Genomic DNA, 6,702 nt, shown 5'->3' on the forward strand with positions numbered 1-6,702 from the left:
ACACACACAGAGAAATACACACACACACACACACATTCACACACATAAACATACATACTCATATACACGCATAAATACACATACACACATGCAGCTTCCTTCACTAAAGGGAAGGAAAAATGCCGTACCACAATTCCTTGCTGCAGCAACATTTAAAGCAACGCAGCATCGTAGTTTCACCACAGCAGAGCCACATTAATGTAGAAACAGAGCAGCAGTTTTATCTGATACAAATACATAAATGCCGTTCCACTCATGGTGTCATGCACTTAAAATTTCTAAAGAGTTTCTCTACTTTCTCTATACTCAATGTCTAAAAGGTCAAAGGTAAGGGAACTCTATATACTTATGTGTGAATATCATTTATTCTGACCTCTTGCTCAGTTCATTATTTAGCTTAACTTTCTCTACTTGTATATTCCTTCATGTTATATCACTTCAACATTTGTGTTTGTTTTGTTTTTATTTTCAATAGTATCTTGTTGTTGTTTCCTCCTGGGACTGATGGTTAAAAGCTCATGTGATTCTGTGTTGGACAGGAAACAGCAAAGTTAGTTTAAAAACACAATGCCCAGTGTGAGCACCACTGGTTGTCTCTTCCCATGTTCTGATGAACGCTCCTTCAAACACCGACCTCCTGACGTTTTCCATGGAGGTTGAGGAGACGTGGTTAGTCCAGAGAGACAGAGACAGATGGAGGACAGGAGACAGGAGGGGAGAGTGGACAAGCAGCACAGCAGCAGACCCATGAACGTTTCATAACCAGCTGATCACCAGTTTCACTGTTTCACTCCTTAATAATGTCATCATCAGCTGCAGCAACAACAAGTGTTAACATGAGCAGCAGAGCAACAATGATGAGGTCAGGTTATAACACCTTCATGAATATGATTGGCTGTTACTGGCCGCACAGCTGTGAAGGAGCCAATCGTACTGCAAACAGCCAGTACAAACTCTGAATGTGATGGAGACGTGTTGATTCTTGTATTTTATTCAAACATAATGAACAGTAATATTGAAACAGTTATAGTCAGTGTGTGTGACTGCAGCGCCCCCTGGCTATAGGAGGACTTTGTCACCCACAGTCACTCAGGACCAGGACCAGGACCTGCTCCTGAACCTGAACTGAACCAAACTGCAACAGAAAACTCAAGCCAGAGTCTTTCTGCCAGTAAGGCTTTGTGGCAGGAAGCCCTGAGGACAAACTTCTCCCAACACACACACACACACACACACACACACACACACACACACATCGTTTTATTTTAGCGTGTTGAGCTGACAGAGAGAGAGGAAATGCCGGGCGTCTCTGACTGCGTCCAACAACATTCTGTGGTCTACAGTTACACACACACACACACACACACACACACACACACACACACACACACACACACACACACAAGTGTGTGTTGGTGCATTAAAAGCAGCAGGACTTTTCTCTATCAGAGTGACACAACATCACACTCTGCAGGAACAACAACACTGATAACAGCTATGCATGTGTGTGTGTGTGTGTGTGTGTGTGTGTGTGTGTGTGTGTGTGTGTGTGTGTGTGTGTGTGTGTGTGTGTGTGTGTGTGTGTGTGTGTGAGTATGAAGGCAGTGCGACAGGACAGACAGACAGCTTCATGAGTTACCTGTCTGTCTCTCTGAGAGAAAGACAATGTCAGCGTTTGATAAACCAGCTGTTTCATTTTAGACTTAGCTTAGCTTCACCAGCTCCAACTCTCCTCGGTACACCTTTTCTCCGTTCTCCAGGTTCTTGCCAGGTAGGTGATTACAGCGTCTTAGAGAACCTGTGTCAGTTCTTCTTCTGTGTTTGGTTGTCCTGAATCTGGACCAATCAGACATCTCCAGTCCTTTCATTAAAACCAGTGAATGGTTCTGAGTAGGAGATTTGACGTGTGACAGCTCTGTTCATTCATTGCACTTGACTTGACTCGACTTGTGCTGTACTTTTTATTTCTTCTTCTTGTGTAAACTGCAGCATTGAAGAAATGTATATTTACTGAACATTGCGTGTCGGTTAAGGGTTAAACTTAGTTGAATATGATTTAAAAATGTCAACAGTAACTGAGAGGCTTGGCCTCAACAACATCTGATTCTGGTCTTTACTTTTATTTAAAGTTTGAAGATAAGAATTTTATGTGGTGACATGTTGTGGTGAAAAAGGAGATGAATGTGAGTGATGTTAATGCAGTTTGTCTCAGTGAGTCTCTGTGTGGCGCCTGTTATCACAAAGACAAGAGGCTCAACGACATGTTAGTGACGGACACACACACACACACCTTCAGTTTTAAAGCAGTGAACAAACCAACAGCAGCTGAACACAGTAAGACGATTTTAACATCATGAATGTTTCTGTAGTAACATGTTTGATCAGTCTTGTGTTCATGTGTTCATGTGTTCATGTGTTCATGTGTTCATGTGTTCATGTGTTCATACATGTTGATATTTATCAGCAGAGAAACATGTTTTCAGATCTTTAACTGAGACTTTTCATTAATATCAATGTGTTAATGTCTTGTGCTCTGTTTAATGAGAAAACTGAATGCACTCTACTCACTGAGTGACGTCAGGAAATAATTCACATAATTTAGCATTTTTCCATCTTTATGTACGACAGCAGAAGTTAATGTGACTTTTTTATTTTTAAGGTTTTGACTGACTTTTTAAAGACCTCCATCTGTTATCAGAGAAATTATAGAGACCGACTCTGATATCATTTACTTAATCCAGTATTTAAACATTGAAGTTTATGCTTTAAACTCAACCTGCTCAATACATGAGAGAACAGTTGGTGGCTAACAGCTAGCCTGTTGACCTCTGATGACAGGCATCCTCTTCATGTGTAACATCAGATTCAGTAAACTCCGTGATGAGTCATCAACTGATGACTTTGGTTTCCCACAAACATTTGTTCTGTCACATACGTGGGCAAGGTGAGCAAGGTGAGCCAGGACTGATGAGGCACCTGCTGAGGATGCTGCTGTTTGCACTAGTGCTTTGAAGATAAGACACTTTACGTCCTGGATAATAAACAGTAAAAACAAATTAGGAATTGTGGTATCTTGAGGTGCTGATGTGAAGAAGTGATCACCGCTGACACGTCTGTACTTGCAATCCAAAAGAAGTTTATTTACAAGAAAGAAACAGTGTCAAAAATGCCGAATCCTGGAGCATCTCTGCCAATGTGAGATCTCTCCTCCACCGTCTCACAACCCCTCTATTTATCTGCCTCAACCCACCTTTGGAATGTGCACTTCTTCCTATAAGAAGAAGCTTTCACCCAAATGGTCGACCACATCTGGTCTACGGCCTCTGGTCTCTGGCCTTTGCCCTTTTAGGCCAGCAAAAACCCACATCCTGAGTCTCTCGTACCGTATGTAACAGAAAACCGATGTGTAAACAGTTTTACCCCCTAATGCACATTCCTTAAACTCAACTTATAATGGGTGGTTCAAGGAAACCTTTGACAAAGTCTTAATTGACAGCCTTCTTGAACTTTAGGATAAAACATACATAAGAAGAAGAAGAAGAACATACAACAATTTAGAATGTTGAAATAGAAGGAAATGAAGTGGATAATACACTTCAGTATCAAATGTTAAAACCAGTTTAAAGCTGAGTTTACAGTTGAACAGTCACATGACTCACTGAGAGGGAGGGGCAGTTAGATGACTCTGAGCTCGTGAATGTCGGGGAGCGGGCAGAGAGTAGTTACTGATGCTTCATGAAGATCCCTCTGGACTCAGACAGGATAGTTCCCTACATGATTTGATGTGGGTGGGGCAGTTGGTCAGGTGGAGTGAGACAGATCTCATCGGTGTAGTAGTGGAAACGTAACGACCGATGTTTGTGGTCACAGTAGCTGCCACCTTTTGTGCCTCGGCCTCTGGCGTGATGCCACAATGACTGATGCTGTTTGTAGTCCCTATCAATACGCCATGACAGCTGACATCTGCTGTGACATTACACCTGTAACTGTCCAGAAGTGAAGTAACTCTGGTCAGTGCAGAGGTGACACATCATCTGCTGCTGTTTGTGGTCCCTGCTGTTGTCCATGATTACATGTCTGCAGCCATTGGCTAGTAGCCATGGTAATTACCACGGGAGAGCTGCCACAGTTTGTGAACATGAGCCACTCACTGTTTTGATGATGATGATGATGATGATGATGATGATGATGATGATGATGATGATGATGATGATGAGTGTTGAGAAATGAAATAGGCAGCATTGAGAAAGAGGAGAAGAGGAGACGATGAAGAGCTTGTCTTTAATGACCTGAACAACACCTTCACTCTGCAACGCCTGTGTGTGTGTGTGTGTGTGTGTGTGTGTGTGTGTGTGTGTGTGTGTGTGTGTGTGTGTGTGTGTGTGTGTGTGTGTGTGTTTTGCTGTTTTTAGCTGGCTGTAGCCTAATATTTGTGGGAACCAGAGCGAGAGAGAGAGAGAAAGACAGGCAGACAGACAGAGAGACAGGCAGGCAGGCAGGCAGACAGACAGGCAGACAGACAGGCAGGCAGACAGACAGACAGACAGGCAGGCAGACAGACAGACAGACAGGCAGGCAGACAGACAGACAGACAGGCAGGCAGACAGACAGACAGACAGGCAGGCAGACAGACAGACAGACAGGCAGGCAGACAGACAGACAGACAGGCAGGCAGACAGACAGACAGACAGGCAGGCAGACAGACAGACAGACAGGCAGGCAGACAGACAGACAGACAGGCAGGCAGACAGACAGACAGACAGGCAGGCAGACAGACAGACAGACAGGCAGGCAGACAGACAGACAGACAGGCAGGCAGACAGACAGACAGACAGGCAGGCAGACAGACAGACAGACAGGCAGGCAGACAGACAGACAGACAGGCAGGCAGACAGACAGACAGACAGGCAGGCAGACAGACAGACAGACAGGCAGGCAGACAGACAGACAGACAGGCAGGCAGACAGACAGACAGACAGGCAGGCAGACAGACAGACAGACAGGCAGGCAGACAGACAGACAGACAGGCAGGCAGACAGACAGACAGACAGACAGGTGAAGAGGATCATATCTGAAGTAATAAATTTGATAAATCATGAGTTAAAGTTTTACAGTGTTTATATGAGCTGCTCTTCATACACTGTAACATCACTGGTGTTAAATCATCTCTTATCAATAACAGTATTCAGATCAGTCACATAAGTCACAGTGATCAATTCGTTTAATGTTTAACTGATCAATCGATGAACTCATCAGATTCAGTTTCTATAAACAATGATTATGTGCAAACATCCCAGAATGCACTGTGTTTCTTCTCTGATTTAAAGGAACAAGATGTAAAAAATCAATTTCAGTTAGATTATTCGTGTGGACTTTGACCTTTCAGTGACTCAGTGAGAATCACAAACACCATCATCACCATCAACTGATGATTCAGGCAACACTTCCCTCCTCATCCTCCTCCACCTTCTTCATGCCTGTACTGCCCTCAAGTCACATCTCAGTTCAACAGCACCAACAAATGCCCCATCTCCAACTCCTCCTCCACTTCATGGTGGAAAGATCAGCTGCTCTCACTCCACTCCAACCTACTGCCCCACCCACATCAAATCAGTGCCCAGTGTGATCTTCATGAGCCATCATCTAACCCCGCCCTACCTCACCCCATCACCTAACTGCCCCCTCCCTCTGGAGCTATGTCTCCAAACACCTCGGTGACTGATTGTCTACCCTCTCTACATAGGTTAGACAAGGAGAGGAAACAAGTAGACCAAACAAGGAGAGGAGATAAGGAGAGGAGAGGAGGTCAGCGGTTGATCAGAGGAAGGTGAGGAGGGTCTGAAAGAAAATCATGTAGGAGCCTAGAGAGGAATGAAGTGTGTGTGTGTGTGTGTGTGTGTGTGTGTGTGTGTGTGTGTGTGTGTGTGTGTGTGTGCGTGTGTGTGTGTGTATAGGAATGAGCTGGGTCATCGTACTCTCTGTAACTTTACACTGGAGGGTCAAACTGAAGACTCGGAACAGCTGCTGCTGCCATGGCAACGCAAGGGTGGGGTCAACCCTGGCAACGCTGAAGACACCAGAGACAAGACTGTGTGTGTGTGTGTGTGTGTGTGTGTGTGTGTGTGTGTGTGTGTGTGTGTGTGTGTGACTTTGAACAGCGCTGCACCTGATTGCCTGTCAGTCTCTGATGTTGATAAACCTGGCTCAGTGAGAGAGAGAGATGTGGTTGTGATGATCAGTCCAGTCCAGCAGGCTGCATGGTTCTCTCTGGTTCTATGTTAGTATACTTCTCCCAAGCTGACTACGTTCTGTCCTGTAGCTCCGCCCACACGCTCAGTAGACTGATGATGACTCGTTTTAACAAAGAGAGTTCAAATCCAATAAATCCACATAACAAGAGGAACAGGACCAGAGCTCCCAGTACAGCTCCCAGTACAGCTCCCAGTACAGCTCCCAGTACAGCTCCCAGTACAGCTCCCAGTACAGGAATCTAGTCTAAGTTGATTGAACAGGAGTTTTATCCACTGAACTGTAGTTACAGTCACATGGTTCAGACTGTAGTTACAGACTCGCATGAGGTTCAGTCCAAGTTGAACAAAAAACAAACAACAGTTCTTTGATTCAGTTCTCTTGTTTTTGTCAGAGGTCTGTGTGTGTGTGTGTGTGTGTGTGTGTGTGTGTGCGAGGGCGCGTGTGTGTGTG

The 6,702-nt window shown here is 44.7% G+C and overlaps 1 protein-coding gene across 1 annotated transcript in view; it reads left to right on the forward strand.

The window, feature by feature from the left end:
- The first annotated feature begins 1,689 nt into the window (after nt 1-1,689).
- Nucleotides 1,690-6,702, forward strand: part of LOC111239793 (sodium channel protein type 4 subunit alpha B-like) — a 23,525-nt gene continuing 18,512 nt past the window's right edge. Inside the window, exon 1 of the mRNA XM_022769700.1 lies at nt 1,690-1,771. The gene's annotated coding sequence lies outside the window, so the exon portion shown is untranslated. The remainder of the gene's footprint in view (nt 1,772-6,702) is intronic.

This window comes from Seriola dumerili, unplaced genomic scaffold (genome assembly GCF_002260705.1).
Source record: "Seriola dumerili isolate Sdu_G_001 unplaced genomic scaffold, Sdu_1.0 BDQW01004506.1, whole genome shotgun sequence".
In the NCBI taxonomy this organism is placed as follows: Eukaryota; Metazoa; Chordata; class Actinopteri; order Carangiformes; family Carangidae; genus Seriola; species Seriola dumerili.